Source organism: Anabrus simplex, chromosome 8 (assembly GCF_040414725.1).
Source record: "Anabrus simplex isolate iqAnaSimp1 chromosome 8, ASM4041472v1, whole genome shotgun sequence".
In the NCBI taxonomy this organism is placed as follows: domain Eukaryota; kingdom Metazoa; phylum Arthropoda; class Insecta; order Orthoptera; family Tettigoniidae; genus Anabrus; species Anabrus simplex.
Genome location: NC_090272.1, coordinates 210885272 through 210904140, shown reverse-complemented (window position 1 = coordinate 210904140; position 18869 = coordinate 210885272). Strand labels below are relative to the sequence as shown.

The following is an 18869-nucleotide window of genomic DNA, read 5'->3' as shown; positions in this document are numbered from 1 at the left end:
AGATAGGCCTTATGGCGATGATGGGATAGGAAAGGGCTAGAAGTGAGAAGGAAGCGGCCATAGCTTTATTTAAGGTACAGCCCCAGCATTTGCCTGGTGTGAAAATGAGAAACCACGGGAAACCATCTTCAGGGCTGCCGACAGTGGGGTTCGAACCCACTATCTTCCGAATACTGGATACTGGCCCTGCTTAAGCAACTGCAGCTATCGAGCTTGGTGAGCAACTAGAATTCTCAGGATCTTTAATCTTGGACCATTTCTAGCCTTCATCCTATGTCATCATCAATAGTCCAGCATCAATCTTGTAACTGCCACTTTCATCTGACATTGACACCGAACTCAGATTTGAATTAGAACTCAAGTCTGCAGGTTCTTCTGCACTGCTATAATCACTATGTGTGGAGTAATCACTTCACTGTTTTCCAATACATTTTCAGTTTGCGGACTTGTTAGCAAACTTCAATTATATTTTCTCCTGTGCCTGGTCATGACTCTAAGGAACACACTGCTGACTTAGCACAGAGAATACCGAAATAAGATACCTGCTACAAAATTTGCATTCCAATAGAATTGAAAATTCCATGTAGATATCAATGGTTTGTACAGTACTTTCTTCTACAGTGTAACAAGGCAGCATGTACCAAGTCCTGCCATCTATGGGTCATAGAGAGCAATTTAGAACAAATGTAACGATGTCATAAATAGACACCGAATGTTTGGGCAATAATAAGTTAGAATGCAAACTTATTGAAGCGAGTAACAAGTATATTCCAGTCTGCACAATGGTTATGCTGCGAGTTTTTCGTAAGCATTATTGGCATGGCCCATCAGAACCCCTAGAATTTATATTGCTATAGTATCACTATATTATGGAAAAGTGGCCTGGACGACACTTCTTCATAACCAAATTAGTTTGCATTCTATGCGTTTTTTGGCAGGACCTAGTGTTTTTTAGTGCACTATGTTTTCTGGTATAGGCTAGAGCAATTTTGTTACTTTCATTGACCTGTCTCAGTCTTATCCTTGGCTTTGACAATATGAAAGTGACTGAGGTGTGAGCGATGCTATTAATGACATTCTTTATGCAACCAGTCCCGGTTATGAATGGTGTGAAAATGTTGCTCATAGGGTCGGTTGATTTATGCATTTCAGTGGGCATTGGCAGATTGATATGTAATAGCAAGTTCTGGTTCGGTGAAGAAAGCAATGGGAAACTACCTCACTCCTCATTTCCCTAGTACGCCTCTTCAGTGATGGATAGACCATCTATGACAGCTGATGGTGGAGCCGTTGAGGATCCAACCAGCCTTAGGGCTGAGGACTGAACATACATACATATATACATACATACAGTTTGCATTCTAGCCTATTACTGCCTAAACATTCAGAGTCTAATCACAAACTTCTCTCCAGAATATTTCAAAAAATTTAATATACAAAATTGATAATCTTTTTTCTTAATCCGTTTACCCTCCAGGGTTGGTATTTCCCTCGGACTCAGCGAGGGATCCCACCTCTACCACCTTGAGGGCAATGTCCTGGAGCGTGAGACTTTGGGTCGGGGATACAACTGGGAAGGAGGACCAGTACCTCGTCCAGGTGGCTCACCTGCTGTACTGAACAGGGGCTTTGGTTGGGGATGGGAAGATTGGAAGGGATAGATAAGGAAGAGGGAAGGAAGTGGCCGTGGCCTTAAGTTAGGTACCATCCTGGCATTTGCCCAGAGAAGAAGTGGGAAAGCACGGAAAACCACTTCCAGGATGCTGAGGTGGGAATCGAACCCCCTCTACTCGGTTGACCTTCCGAGGCTGAGTGGTTCTCATTCCAGCCCTCGTACCACTTTTCATATTTCGTGGTAAGGCCGGAAATCTAACCTGGGCCTCGGGGGGTGGCAGCTAATCACACTAACCACTACACCACAGAGGCGGACAAAAATGAGAATTATAATAGGCTACAAGCACACTTCCTTGAAAACTGATGACATTACCAGAGTATGGCATAATGGAAAGTTACCAGTAAACAAGCTAGCTGGCAAAATCCCAGGGACGATGCATTGCAGTCCTAGCTGGACTAGTGAGGAGAGAGGAAGCACAAAAAGAATACATCATTAAGATAAGTTCAAACATTTCAACATTAGGAACAGTACTCAGAATTTCGAGCCTCCATGGCTCAGGTGGCAGCGCACTGGCCTCTCACCGCTGGGCTCTGTGGTTCAAATCCCGGTCACTCCATGCAAGATTTATGCTGGACAAAACGGAGGTGGGACAGGTTTTTCTCCGGGTACACCTATTTTCCCCATCATTTTTCATTCCACCAACACTCTCATCATTTCATTTCATCTGTTAGTCATTAATCATTGCCCCAGAGGAGTGCGACAGGCTTTGGCAGCCGGCACAGTTCCTATCCTCGCCGCTAGATGGGGCTTCATTCATTTCATTCCTGACCCGGTCAAATGACTGGAAACAGATCGTGGATTTACATTGCCTCTCAGAATTTTAACATGAATGCTTTTGCACTTGTTCATAATGTTCATCAATTCATAAAAAATAAAAGTGTCATAAGATAATCTGATGATGTCCTTTCAAGAACAAAATGTGTCATTCTGTTTTATCTTTTTTAGGTTTAATCTGTTATTAGATGTTTTTCTTTTCAGGTATTTTCTAATTTTATTTATCCTGAATTACTTTTGACAACATGAACAACCTCACAGTTGTAGATTAACTAAGTAGTGGCTTTGACATTATAGAAATTCAGACTTCGATAAAGAAGATGGAATTACTGAATTTCAACCCAGTTGCTCTGAAGTTATTTTAGTTCTGATTTGAGTAACCGTCAGCAGCTGGTAACATTAAAGCACAAGGCCTTTCAATGGAAAAGGCAACTTAGTGGTGCCCCATAAGGCAGTATTCTTGGCCTCTTGCTTTTCCAGTATTTATATTAACACGTTCAATCCCGTATCGACCAAAGGCAGATACAATTTTGCCAGTGCCTTAAGGCGTTTGGTGAGAAAAACATCAAGCTTCAAAGTTCAATATGCGATCAGTTGCCGCTAGACCCCATCCAAGAACACAGTAGGTTGCTGAAATAACAAGATTTTGGGAAAGCTCTTTACATAATAACAACAATAAGATAGCAATCAGCTTCAGGGATTCTGCAAAAAACAGAATTCAAGAGATTCATTTTTATACAACTAAATCAAACGACAACATTCACCATCAACAAGAAAAATTAATTTTCAAAAACTTTTAAAATAATAAACTAGGAAACATACACATCACAGTGAACAAAAGTGCTGGAAACCATAATAAAAAATAAAAAAAACATTCTTTAACATCAGTTCAAGTGAATAGAAATGGTTTTAAAATAGATTAGAACATAAGTAGATCCATCTTCCCATTCCCATTTCACTGCCCCACTCAACCCTCCTCACAAATTTTAATTATTTTTATCTTTTAAATTCATATACAGTAGTGTTTAAGTAAAAGAAGGTACTTTTTATGACGTGTATTGAGAATTCTTTGTAATTTCACCCATGCATAATAATTTATAATTTTGTGTGGCTATTTCTAGCCGAGTGCAGCCCTTGTAAGGCAGACCCTCCGATGAGGGTGGGCGGCATCTGCCAAGTGTAGGTAACTGCGTGTTATTGTGGTGGAGGATAGTGTTATGTGTGGTGTGTGAGTTGCAGGGATGTTGGGGACAGCACAAACAGCCAGCCCCCGGGCCATTGGAATTAACCAATGAAAGTTAAAATTCCCGACCAGGCCGGGAATCGAACCCGGGATCCTCTGAACCGAAGGCCAGTACGCTGACCATTCAGCCAACGAGTCGGACACCTATGCATTGTAATATAGCTGAAGATGTTCCCAAGGAACGAAACATGTACTATAAATAATTAATTTGCTTAAAGCAAATATAAGTAACAAAAAAGGTGGAATTTTACATTTATTGATTTAATATAAATAAATTTGATACAGGAAATGAAGCCGATTTCTTGCAACATGCCACTTAGTCGAGCAGCTCGTCTCCTTTCTCCCAAGTCCAGTGTAATCCGCAAAAAATTCCGCCAAGAAATCCGATCTCAAATAATGAGCAATTTATATATTAAATTTTTTTATGAAAACTAAAGTCAGTCAGTCCGGCCATTCTATCCAGTCGATCTCCTTCAATTTTCTTAACTGGAAGGTATTCATGCACAGATTTGTCATCAGGTACTATAAATCACTTAACTTCCGCCTTCCTCAAATTATGTGATTTTTTCAACTTTTTGTCTCTTTGAAGCAATCATATCTTTGGTTCTAATTGAGGTACAGAGTTAGTTTTGGCCTAAGAACACTCAGTGGATCAAGCGCTCTCTTTTGAGGTAATAACTACTTAAATTGGTAGTCCTCAAAATATGTGATTTTTTCAATTTTTTGTCTCTTTGAAGCAATCATATCTTTGGTTCTAATTGAGGTACGGAGTTAGTTTTGACCTAAGAACACTCAGTGGATCAAACGCTCTCTTTTGAGGTAATAACTACTTAAATTAGTAGATTCTGAGAATAGTTATGAGTACATTTGTCTCCATGACGAGTCTGATGTATTTTCAAGTGTTTTATTGTCATAATATTACATTCTATTACCACAGATGATCATGCGCTTTATTTCATTAATAAATTGAAACCTTGCAAATACATCCGTGAGGATAGTAACGAACAACACCATACTTTGTACATTGTCGGCTGAGGCTGCGGGTAACTGCTAGTAATAATAAGTAAATGTCTGCACTCACCTGATCTGCGAGTTTCACTGGGATTAAGCCCCTGCCTGCGGGTCAGCGAGCTAAAACTTGTAGGCGTTTTAGTGCCGGGTGCAAACTAGGTGAATCCCCTACCTCAAGGGGCACACATAGAACAGGCCAGTTCATTAAACGGTCTTCCTTCATAGCATAAATATAAACGCTACTCTCTCAGTTTCATTATCTGTCGTCATTCGTCGATGAAGAGATAAGTACCCCTTTCCCACGCATTACAAATTTATGATACCGTGATCTCATAACATCAAATCCAAATGATGTGTTTTTCTCATGTGACTGCTAGCTTCTGACAAGAAATACGGAATAGCTCAGAGGCAGACTGGAGTGCAAATTTTAAAAAAACGTAAAATGGATAAAACACTGAATTACACTATAATTAATCTAGAATTCTGCCAAAAAATCCGCTGTCCACTAAATTATATATTTCTCCGCCGACAGTCCTCTGATTCCGCCAAATTTAGCGGAAAATTCGCTAAGTTGGCAACACTGCCCAAGTCTTCCCAGCCCAAATATTGGAACATTTTTGTAATGCTACCCTTTTTTTTTTTTTTCAGAATACACCAGTTTTTCCAGCTCTTGAATCAAGTAATCCTGGTGAGGGTCCCGTACAATGGAACCATGCTTTATTTGATCTCTCCTTTACATACTTACTACAACCCCTAAACACCCTCAATAGCATGTGCAGAGATCTGTACCCTTTATTTATACTCGCATTTATGTGATTACCCCAATGAAGATCTTGCCTTATATTAACACCTAAGTACTTACAATGATTCCCATAAGGAACTTTCACCCCATCAATGCAGTAATTAAAACTTAGAGGACTTTTCCTATTTGTGAAACTCACAACCTGACTTTTAACCCCATTTATCATCATACCATTGCATGTTGTCCATCTCACAACATTATCGAGGTCATTTTGCAGTTGCACACAATCTCGTAACTACCCCCTGTGGGTAGGGGACATAGATGAAGAATTCATCCACGGTATCCCCTGTCTGTCGTAAGAGGCGACTAAAAGGGGCGACCAAGGAATCATCAAATTAGAACCACGAAACTACTTGCGATTAGTACCACCACACGGGGAACACCATGGGTCGCTTTTACTTGCGCGTAGTACCACTATGTTGGGTACCAAATAGGTTTGTGATTAGTAGCAAACGAGAGCACGCCGGCTTTTACAGTACCTGTGATTAGTAGCACTATATGAGCGACACCATGGGATGAGGGAACCCATGGTTCTGGCTTGCCTATGGTTAGTATCCACTATATGAGGAACACCACGGGATAGTACGAATCCCTGTGGTTAGTATCCTTATGTGATGAACAACGTAGGTTTGTGTTGTCTGTAAATGGTGTCGCAATGTGCGAAACAGCATAGGTCTATAATACATGTGCGAATTTCATTACCTGTGAGTAGTACCACAGTGTGTGGAATACTGCGAGTCTACGCTACTCTTGATTAGTACCGTAACATGACAAACACCATGGTTCTACTTTCCTAACAATAAGTACCATTGTGAGGGGCCACTGACTTAGATTTTGGACCCCTTTCGACTATAAGTATCATCGATTCAGTATTGTGGTATAGAAGCAGTCCCTTGGTCAGTAATACTATTGCTCTATGCCAGCTTCTATGCATGTGAGGCGCTGTGGGTCAGTTCCACTGATTGTTTTAAATTCACATCCATCCATCCATCCATCCATCCATCCATCCATCCATCCATCCATCCATCCATCCATCCATCCATCCATCCATCCATCCATCCATCCATCCATCCATCCATCCATCCATCCATCCATCCATCCATCCATCCATCCATCCATCCATCCATCCATCCATCCATCCATCCACCCACCCATCCATCCATCCACCCACCCACCCACCTATCCGTCCGTCCGTCCGTCCGTCCGTCCGTCCGTCCTTCCTTCCTTCCGTCCGTCCGTCCGTCCGTCCGTCCGTCCATCCATCCATCCATCCATCCATCCATCCATCCTTTTTGAATTGTGGTCAGTGGATGTTTTTGGGCTTTTAATTTGTCATTTCATTTCATCTCATTTCATACCATTAGGGGCCGATGACCTCGATGTTAGGCCCCTTTAAACAACAAGCATCATCATCATCATCATCATCATCATCATCAAGATATAAGGATTTCAGCAAGATATAGCAGATATCCTCGATTTAGGAGGCCAAATGGACTGTATTGCTATTGACCTATCTAAGGCATTTGACAGGGTAGATCATGGAAGACTACGGGCAAAAATAAGTGCAATTGGACCGGACAAAAGAGTGACTGAATGGGTGGCTATATTTCTAGAAAATAGAACTCAGAGAATTAGAGTAGGTGAAGCTTTATCTGACCCTGTAATAATTAAGAGGGGAATTCCTCAGGCCAGTATTATTGGACCTATATGTTTTCTTATATATATATCAATGATATGTGTAAAGAAGTGGAATCAGAGATAAGGCTGTTTGCAGATGATGTTATTTTGTACAGGTTATTAAATAAGTTACAAGATTGTGAGCGGCTGCAGGGTGACCTCGATAGTGTTGTGAGATGGATGGTGGTCAATGGTATGATGATAAACGGGGTTAAAAGTCAGGTTTGAGTTTCACAAATAGGAAAAGTCCTCTCACATTTACTTACTGTGTTGATGGGGTGAAAGTTCCTTTTGGGGATCATTGTAAGTACCTAGGTGTTAATATAAGAAAAGACCTTCATTTGGGTAATCACATAAATATGATTGTTAATAAAGGGTACAGATCTCTGCACATGGTTATGAGGGTATTTAGGGGTTGTAGTAAGGATGTAAAGGGGAGGGCATATAAGTCTCTGGTAAGACCCCAACTAGAGTATGGTTCCAGTGTATGGGACCCTCACCAGGATTACTTGATTCAAGAACTGGAAAAAATCCAAAGAAAAGCAGCTCGATTTGTTCTGGGTGATTTCCGACAATAGAGTAGCGTTACAAAAATGTTGCAAAGTTTGGGCTGGGAAGACTTGGGAGAAAAGAGACGAGCTGCTCGATTAAGTGGTATCTTACAAGTAACTAATCTCATTTTGGTCCGTATTGAAGATACAATAAGTAAAACACTTTCAAGATTAAAATTATTGTGTCCACCTTTTCAATACAAATATATACTTTTAGTGATTAAATTCTACATGAATTAAAAACACCAGTTAGGGACATGTTTCGCCCTATAGAGCGTTCCAACCTTAAATTGCAGTACAGCGTAGATGGAGCGCGCTGTTGCGAAATCGACTCGTGAAGATCACGCTCGAGTGTGACTCAAACAGGGCGTCACAGTTCCACATTTTTCGTTTGTAATTTTGTAATTTTAAATTCATTCATTCATAAATTAATATTTGTAGGATGGTAAAATAAATACAACATACCTTAATCACTAGCGTTGCTCTCAGACATTGGACGTACACCTTCTATCATTTCTGCAAGGCCTGATGTTCGCGCTTTGGATGAACTGCGTTCGGGAGATGAACTTGAGGATGATCCGGACGATGAAGAAAGTCGTATTAAAAACTTTTCATCGTCGACATCATCCTGTAATTCGTCTGCTTTCCACAAATCTCTTTCATTTTTCTTTACTTTGTTCACGTAATTTGCCCAATTGTCTTATGTTTCATGGCATAAAAATGTTAGTTCAGCATTTGGAACAAAACCATGTTCATTACCCACGTGGACTAAGGCAAATCACGGTCCTCGGCTTTTCGGTGGCCTAAGTCCCGAACTCACCCCTTCAATGACGGCCTGCCGTGCACTTTTCACTGTCGTATCCTTCCATTCTTTTGTCACTGTCTGCCCAGTATTTACCCACAATTCATCTGTGTAAATTATAGCTTTATTTTTTGCCCTGAAACGTTTTATCTCCCTGAGATATCTGTGCCTCCAATTAACAATTTCATCGGTTTCAACGAAAGCTGCTTTATTACCCTGTCTTAAATAACGGAAGCCTATATCATGTAAGAAGCGATACAATGTAGTTTTGGAAAATCGTGGCAAAGAATCTTCTCCATTTACCCGACTCAAAATCATGTTCAATGTCGGTGTTACGTTAGCAAACAAAAGAGAGTGAACCACCCGACGCACTCCACTTCGCACAATTTCATCATATTTAATTTTCCTTGCATTTTTCTGCCGTCTTTCTTAATTTTGCTTTTTTTTTTTTTTTTTTTTTTTTTTTTTTTTTTTTTTTTTTTTTTTGCGGGAGTTCGCAAAGGACCATGTGTGTGTTCCTTACTTATAGCATAGATTGTTCTTTCGGAACAACCTATAGCTTTAGCTGTTTCACTGTCTGCGCTGCTCATATTCATAGTCTTTAAAAAATAATCCAGGACACTCATTATAATATTGCATTCTTTTCCCCTGAGTTTACCTACGAAACGTTTCTTTTTAATTTGACGATCCATTGTACATCCTTCTGCACTTTTTCTTCAAACTAAGAACCCCCCGCATGAGCATGAGCACGAGCATGAACTGACAACTACACAGACTACACAAACACAACAAACACAGTCCACTTGTCCTCAAGAACTATACATTTATTATTGATCGAGTCCGGCTCCATAGCTAAATGGTTAGTGTGCTGGCCTTTTGTCCAGAGGGCCCCAAGTTCGATTCCTGGCCGGTTTGGGGACTTTAACCTTCATTGGTTAATTCCAATGGCTCGGGGGCTGGGTGTGTGTGCCGTCTTCAGCATTAGAATTCATCACAGGTAGGGGCCCATTCTTATAGACGCGCAGGTCGCCTATACGGCGTCAACTCGAAAGACCTGCACTCGGCCTCTTTGGAGGCCACATGCCATTAAATATTATATATATCACTGATCTTAATTAATCAATCTTATAATACTAATTAAATGAACACCACTGCACACGGCTGTCAGTATATTTAACAGCTCAGCCAGCCGAGTCACTTGTGAAACGTAAACAAACAAGACGTTCTCCCTGTCATAAATTAAGAGATAACGAAATAAGGACTTGAGGTATGATTTAAAAATAACTTCCATATCCGAAGACCGTTTGCTTTGCGTTAACCACGCCATGATCCTTCTGCACTTTTTCTTCGAAATTAGATCTCCACGCACGAGCACGAACTCACGAACCACACAAAAGAAATACACTTTCCCTCAAGAATTGTACATATGTCACTGATATGTATTTATTCACTATTATACATACTACTGACAAAATGAGCACTGCACTGCATGCGACTGTCTGGAAATGTTAAAAGCTCATGTTTGGGAGATCACTACCGGTACTTCAGCCAGCCAGACAGACAGCCAGCCGAGTCACGCTCGAAACCAAAATTCAAGGAGATATTCTTCCTGTCACAAATTAAGAACTAAGCAAGATAAGAACTTCGGGATTGTTTTAAAAATAACTTCCACATCTGAAGACCATTTGTCTCGCTTTGACCCCCCATGCAAATTCAATAGGAAAGACGCTGGCCGGCGACTGACTTTTTCGTGCCTGCATATAAAATTCCCTGAACATGATTGAAAATGAACACGTATACTGCATTTTGTTATCATTTAAATTTACAAATAAACTTATCTACATCGAGCTGAAATGTTTCTTTACCAGCAGTGAAAAATTAGGAAAATAATGAATATAAAATAGGAGTTATGACAAGATAAGTTCTATGCAATGAAGATTTTGCATTTGGCAAAACTTTCCATTATATTACCATTTTCACTCAAAATTATTATTTTTACATTTAATTGTTAACGGCAGCAAATGCGCCTTGAAATTCTGTACATAACACGATATTCACCCATTTTAACCGATACCATTCTGATTTACGGATATTTGGCAAACCCGCTGCATTAGAGTAGGACAGCGCTACCCGCAAAACATGGGAGAAGGAAAGAGACGGAATTATCCCATTACTGCTGTACTGCAATTTAAGGTTGGAACGCTCTATAGTTACGGGCTTGCCTATGATTAGTACCCACTATATGAGTAACACCACGGGATAGTACAAGTCCCTGTGTTGTTGTTTTTTTTTTTTTTTTTTTTCCTTCCGTGTAGCTATTTCTAGCTGAGTGCAGCCCTTGTAAGGCAACCCTCCAATGAGGGTGGGCAGCATCTGCCATGTGTAGGTAACTGCGTGTTATTGTGGTGGAGGATAGTGTTATGTGTGGTGTGTGAGTTGCAGGGATGTTGGGGACAGCACAAACACCCAGCCCCCAGACCATTGGAATTAACCAATGAAGGTTAAAATCCCCAACCCGGCCGAGAATCGAACCCGGGACCCTCTGAACTGAAGGCCAGTACGCTGACCATTCAGCCAACGAGTCGGACAGTCCCTGTGGTTAGTACCCATATATGCTGAACACCATAGGTTTGCGTTGCCTCTAAATACCGCTGCAATGTGTGAAACAGCGTAGGTCAATAATACATGTGCGAATTTCATTACTTGTGAATAGTACCAAAATGTATGGAATACCATGAGTCTACGCTACTCTTGATTAGTACCGCAACATGACAAATATCATGGTTCTACATTTCTAGTGATAAGTACCATTGTAAGGGGCCGCTGACTTGGATTTTGGACCCCTTTTGACTACAAGTATCATCGTTTCAATATTGTGGTATAGAAGGAGTCCCTTGGTCAGTACTACTATTGTTCTACGCCAGCTTCTGTGCATGTGAGGCACTGTGGGTCGGTTCCACTGATCGTTTTAAACACATATGCATCCATCCATCCATCCATCCATCCATCCATCCATCCATCCATCCATCCATCCATCCATCCATCCATCCATTAATCCATCCATCCATCCATTCATTCTTCGTTCTCACGTTTTGAATTGTGGTCAGTGCATGTTTTGGGGCTTTTAATTTGTCATTTCCTTTCGTCTCATTTCGTACCATTAGGGGCCGATGACCTCGATGTTAGGCCCGTTTAAATAACAAGTATCATCATCATCATCATCATCTATCGAACCAGTTATTAATTTTTCAAACATATCTAATATAATCAGAAAGAATGCATTCCCAAAGCTTCCATGCAATGCATGTCAAACTGACTGGCCTGTAATTTTCAGCTTTATGTCTATCACCCTTTCCTTTATACACAGGGGCTACTATAGCAACTCTCCATTCATTTGGTATAGCTCCTTCATGCAAACAATAATCAAATAAGTAATTCAGATATGGTACTATATCCCAACCCATTGTATATCCCCAGAAATCTTATCAATTCCAGCTGCTTTTATAGTTTACAAATTTTTGTATTTTATTGTAATCATAGGTAAATTTTAGCACTTCTTTAGTATTAGTCACCTCCTCTATCCGAACATTATCCTTGCAGCCAACAATCTTTACATACTGCTGACTGCATACTTCTGCCTTTCGAAGATCCTCACATACACACTCCCCTTGTTCATTAATAATTCCTGGAATGTCCTTCTTGGAACCTGTTTCTGCCTTAAGGTACCTATACATACCCTGCCAATTATGCTTACCATCATGTTATCCTTAGCTGACTTTGTTACTAGACTCAATTTCTCCTTACTTTCACAGCCATTTCGATCTCTATTCCTTTCCAGTCTTCACCTCTTCCTTACTCTCTTTACTTCTCTGTGATAATATAATGGGTCTTTACCATTTCTTACCACCTTTAAATGTACAAACCTGTTTTCGCATTCCTCAACAACTGCTTTAAACCCATCCCAGAGTATGTTTAAATTTTTATGTACCATTTTCTACCGATGATAGTTACTTTTTAAAACTCCCCCCTGCCTGTTTTATCAGCCATATGGTACTGGCTATTGGTCCTAATTTTAATACCTTCCTTTCTATCACATTTATTTTTAATTACGACATAATCAGCTTCGTGATCACTATTACCATGTATTACTTAGCTTCCTCTATAGAGCTTATCTGGTTTTACCAGAATAGATTTAGCCTAGCTTTATGGCTGGATTCCTTTCCTGATTCCAATCCCGACCAGTTGGCTGATCATCATCATCGTCATCATCATCGGTTTGCCCTTCCTGCGAGCCGGGTAGGGTGTTTGAAAACGAGCTGCTTCCAAAGTTGCCTATTCAGAAAGATTTTGTTGTCTATGACAGATTCCCAATTCCATCCTCTTCTCTCCAAGTCTTTCCTCAGTTGGTCCATCCATCTTCTTCTTGGTCTTCCAGTTGGTCTTCTACCTGTTATTCTCTTTTCCAAATAAGCACATGGTAACCTTGTGCTATTCATTCATTTAACATGACCAAACCATTGAAGTCTAGATGACCTAAGTCTTTCCTCCATCAATTTATTTCGACCTAGGTTAGATCATTCACCCAAAATGCTGGACGGGGCAGATAGCTTAACAACATACATGTCGTATTAAGGTTTTGGTAAGGAGAAGCTCTAATTAAGGAGTAGTAGCTTGGGTCCATTATTTTGTTCACTTCTTCTTACTCCTCCTCATTTATCGTTCAGTACAGTCGATCTCCCCAGATTCTACAGGTGGGAACTCGCCTCTTTCTGCCATCTGACTTTTGCTGTGGTTTGAATTTTTCATATTATCTCTGAAGACAGAAATACATAAGATTGTATGTACGTAATACATATTGGAGTTACGTGAACATATTGGCATCGAGTGAACTCCGATGTTACTGACAAGGAAGAAGTTTTAAGGATTTCCTAAGATTTCTTTCACAACTTTATGCATGAGGAATTCTCCTACTTAAAAATTAAATTTGTTGGATTGGTGTTCAGTCCTATGCAAATCGTACATTGAAATCATTTTCTTTACAGTAAATGAATTGAAGCCTACTACATTTGTACCTCCTATTTTTCAACTTCAAGGCCACCACAGCAACCATTATACTAGAGGCCCACATGCCACGCAGGGTGAAATTTACGGTACTTGACACTGTGCAGACCTTCACATTTGAGTGCATTTCTTAATATTGTTGATTTTACGTCACACTAACAGCTCAGTATTTGATTGACTATAAGGGGCATAGCAGGTAATTTCAACACAGGTGTGAGGTCATTATCATTTCCCATATCATTTGCTGTGTAATTTGTTCAGTGCATAACTTTTTCCTTGGGATATCAATCTCTTCCAGAGGAAAATCCCATGACCTTTTCTTAGGACTGAGACGGCTGGGAGTCTCTTGTTGCTGATACATCTTATGACAGGGCATTTCTGCTTTAAATCAACCTATAAGCACAATAGAAGCTATGAGCTGCATAAACAACATGCCAGTGTGCCAAGAATCATACAAGTAGAAGTACACGGTCCCTTTTATAAAGGTTCTCTATGGGAGTCAACATCTGTGTCACCCTTTTATAAACCCAGACGGAGCGCACTGTGTTTGTACTCTGCGGTATAGCAACTGTTTCAGCCCAACTTACATTGCATGTGGCCACCCTGCTTTAACCCATTCACTGCCAAGCCTGTATATATACATTTTGGTGCAGTGTGTACTTCACCGATCTCACAAATGAACGCGATATAGTGTCATGCTTTGAGATTCTGTGGAAATGCTCAAAGAAGTTCTGTACTGCAGATATACCACTCCATTTTGCATGTTTTTAAAGTGATCTTGTGTTATTTCAGCTTTGTTGGAGTGGAACATCTTTCCCGCTAACGTGTAGCCATCATTGCGTCATTCATCGCTTGTTGACGAAGAAATTGAATGTTTCCTCATAAATAGTGATTCTGTATAGCTATATTTTGATAATGAAGATGGAGAATATCAAGTGGCGATATTGAACTACAAGAAAGTGCAAGACAAAGTAGTAATGATGAGTCTCATGCAGAATTATCACCTCTTCCTCAGAAAAATAATTTTTCCCCAAATGTAAATGATTTTGATAATACCAGTTCTTAGATCAACAATATTATATTATATATCAGTAATAGCATCACTGAGCCGAGTAGCCTTGTGTATTAACTTGCTACGTCTATGGAGCCAAGCTCTGCACTCAGCAGGGGAGTGGGTTCGAACCCCACCGTCAGCTGTCCTGAGAATGTTTTTTTTTTTCTGGTTTCCCTTTTGCACTTCCAAGCAAATGTCGGGACAGTTCCTATTCATAAACCACAGCTGATTTCTTCCACTTCCTTACCCAGTTTCATTCACCATAATTCATTTCATATTCATTGTCTTCTCAACTGAGGTTTGCATCGGGAAGGGCATCCGGTCGTAAAAATATGGTGTAAAATATAATCTCACTTCATCCCCGACACCGTATTGGGCTGCAGGGCTAAGGAGACGATATGTATCCCATTAATAGTATGAGTAAATATGTATCTGTCACAGTGCTTCTTCCTTAAAAAAAACCCCACAGAGCTCGGCTGGTCATCAAAACTCGGCAGTGAAAAGGTAAAGCATGTATACAATTTTATAAGAAATCTTACCTTAAAAAAAATTCTGGAAGTTTCATCCTTCATAATGAGGGACTTCATAAACATCATTACGATTATCTGCACACCAATAGCGAGAGTTATGACTGTTCGCATGAACATTATGATTGAAACCAGGCTTCATCCGAAAAGAATACAAGCTGTGGGTCGCATAAACGATCATTCAGTGGTGCAAGATACCACTCACATTATCTCTCTTGTGGCTGGATCTGCAGGTTTTAAACAGTGGGTCTGTGTAAACCTGTATGGTTTGATGTGTAACAGCTTTGTAGATCTGTGTGCAGGAGAAACCAAAACCCCTACTTGTTCTGCTAATTTTGTGAGTGATTTATTCGGTGACCATTCAAGATTTGCATCAATGTTATCCACCTTTTCCTCTGTTAAAACAGTTTGTGTGCATGCTGATTTTTGTTGAGCACTGGGCCAGTAGTTTCAAATTTATTTACAATTACGTGAATCTGTGCTCGTGAAGGCAGCACTTCATCAGGATATTGCTGAACAAATGCATCGCGTACCCATTGAGCCAACTCGTACTTAAAATAACTTTTACGTACGAAAATACAGTGTTGCAATGATAACTGTCTCACCGTGTTAACAGCTGAGATTCAGACTGGCTGTTGATGCTAGGTCGAACACGTGCACGCTCCTTGCGCGCCTCCCGTACAGCTGCTTAGGTTTTGGAGAGTATTAGAATATTAGAGAGACCCTTTACAAATATGCTATCTGACAGTTCGCCACACGTGCCGTATAGGAAGTAGTACTATCAACTTTCTCCTGAAAATCGCAACCTGTCTGGTATTGTCATATTAAGTATTTGGTTATGTACTTGTTATGGCAATACTATCAATATAAAGGATGGACCTTTCTCCACACTCTCATGGAAATGAAAGCTTTCTGTTACCAGTTGATTTAGGAAATTCAGAGGTATCAATACAACCAAATGAATAATGGACAAGTCTGAATCTAAATCTTGCTATACAATGTATGTCTCCAACTGTGAACGAAGTATTACTTCCAATCCACAGAAATTCTGGCAATATCTAAGTTCTAAAAGGTAATGTAATAATATTCCTTCATCAATGCATCTTAATGAAGTTACAGCAGATACTGGAGAAAATATTGTCAATCTTTTTGCTAACCACTTTTCATCTCTTTATTCTTCTTATCAGAATAGTAGTAGTATGTCATATGATTATCCTTTCTCTGTCAATCTATCAGTTATAAACATTAGTAAGGCAGAAATTTACAACAAACTGATATCTCTGGAATTAAAGAAAACTGTAGGACCTGATGGTGTTTCAAATTACCTGCTCAAGTACTGCTCATTTATTTTATGTGAAGCACTCTTTTATCTTTTCAACTTATCATTAAACCAAGGCGTTTTTCCAGTGGAATGGAAGAAAGGGTTTGTTAGTCCAGTTTTCAAAAATTGTGATAAAACTGGCATAAAACAATATAGACCAGTTATAATTTCTTCTCATATTTCCAAAATCTTTGACTCAATATCTCTTGACAAAATCACTCCTCTCTTTAGAAACATCATCATCGATGAGCAACATGGATTCTTTTCAGGACGTCAACCTATAGCAATCTTCTTTTATTCTATCAGTTCCTCTTGGATGCAATAGAGAACCACTCCCAAGTGGACTGCATTTATACAGACTTCTCATAAGCTTTTAACACTGTCGACCACGATATCTTGCTGCAAAAACTAACAGGCTACGGAAATAATTGGCTTCTCCTCTCATGGTTTGAATCGTATCTTAAAAATCGCCTGCAGATTGTTAAAATAAGGAATCGTTTTTCTGTGCATATTATTGTTACCAGTGGAGTTCCTCAAGGGTCTCACCTTGTGCCCTTACTTTTTACTCTCTACATAAATGACATTAATAATATACTTAAGAATTCTGAATTGCTTTTGTTTGCTGACGATGCAAAAAATTTTATGTAAATTAATTGTCCACTTGATTGTTTAAAACTTCAAGAAGATTTACATCATCTGTATTCAAAATGGGTTGAAACTTAATCATGGGAAATGTAAAATAATATCGTTTTTTAAAAACAAGAAGAAAATATAATTTCAGTACAAATTTAGTAATAACATTCTAACTCCTGTTTCACAAGTTAATGACCCTGGTGTTTTAATCAGTTATAACCTATCGTTTAACTCATTGGGGACCGTGGACGGCGTAAGACGTTCAAGCTTGCTCCTATGCTGCGGGCCGTGGACGGCATAAGACGTTTAATGTGCCGCGTGAAGCAATGCTGTTTATATTCGTCAACTATGCATTCTTACACCTTAGTCAGCGTTACTGGTTGTAGCCTTTTTGAGATAACCCTCGCGTTGAGTGGGCTCATGTTTATCTTAGCTGTTTTAGTGGGAATATCTCAGCACTTCCTCGCGCGTCATGATGGTACTTGAGATTCCAATGTAGTGCGTGCCATTCTTACCGAGTGTAGTATAATGGCTTATAAAATAAAGTTTCTTACGGAAGATTAATTATTAGACATTGTTCACAATGGTTATTCTGGTGATGAACTTATTTCTGAAATAGACTCAGGTAGTGAAACTGAGAGTGACGAGGAAATTCCGATAAGCCTATAGAGAAAAGTAAAGTGCCTGATACATATCATCCTAGGTATTGTCCACCCGTTCCACCATTTACAGAGAATTCAGGTATAAACGTTCAAATAGAAAATAAGCAGGATATTTTGAGTTACGTGAGTATTTTCATGAATGACGAATTTTATCAGTATGTGTGTGAGCAGACCAATCTATACGCGAATCAAGTGATAAGTGCGGTGCCCCGGCCCTTTACAATGAATTCGATCATGCAATTGTGGAAACCGATTTGTCCTAAATCCTGATATTAAAATGTACTGGACCGAGGACCCTGTTTTTCATACTCCGATATTTTCTAATACAATGTTCCGAATACGCTTCTTTCATATTCTTTCATTTCTTCACTTCGGTGACAGTAATCATTATGCCAAAAATACAGATAGGCTGTATAAAATTAGACGTATTTTGAAACCTATGACACCAGATATCACACCCTAAATATTCACTAGATGTAAGCACAAAGTATCATTTCTCTAACATTTATAGTTTAGGAGTAATTGTAAATTGTATTAAGTGATGCACGTCAAGAGGGCCGGGCATGAAAATGGCTGGTCCAGGCATTCAAGTGTCCCGCTCAGAAGTAGGTACTGAACGTGTTAATGAACATATTGGAAATATTTGTAAGAAAGCATTTCAAAGATTGGAGAATTTTCAAACTTAGCTACCTATCGATTGCTGTATGTGTCTATGGTACGCCCTATACTAGAATACTGTACACCTGTTTGGAACCCTTCTCATCAGACCTCTATCCATAGATTAGATTCAGTACAATATAAATTTCTACGTTTATATTCATTTAGAGCAGGATTCTCATATGATAATGTTGATTATACATCCCTACAACAGTCCTTAAATCTGCATAGCCTGTCACAACGCCGTGAATTATTGGATACACTCTTCATTTTTAAATTGCTTCACTCCTTGGTGAATTTTCCACAACTCCTTGCAAAAATTAACGTACATGTACCAGACAGACGCACAAGGTTCAAGACTACATTGTCTACAAATTGGCATAGAACTAACTACGCATTCAATGGGCCAATTGAACGAA

General features: G+C 39.6%; 1 protein-coding gene across 1 annotated transcript in view; it reads left to right on the top strand.

The window, feature by feature from the left end:
- Nucleotides 1-18869, top strand: part of LOC136878706 (cyclic GMP-AMP synthase-like receptor) — a 142194-nt gene that overhangs the window by 94508 nt on the left and 28817 nt on the right. The window lies entirely within an intron of this gene.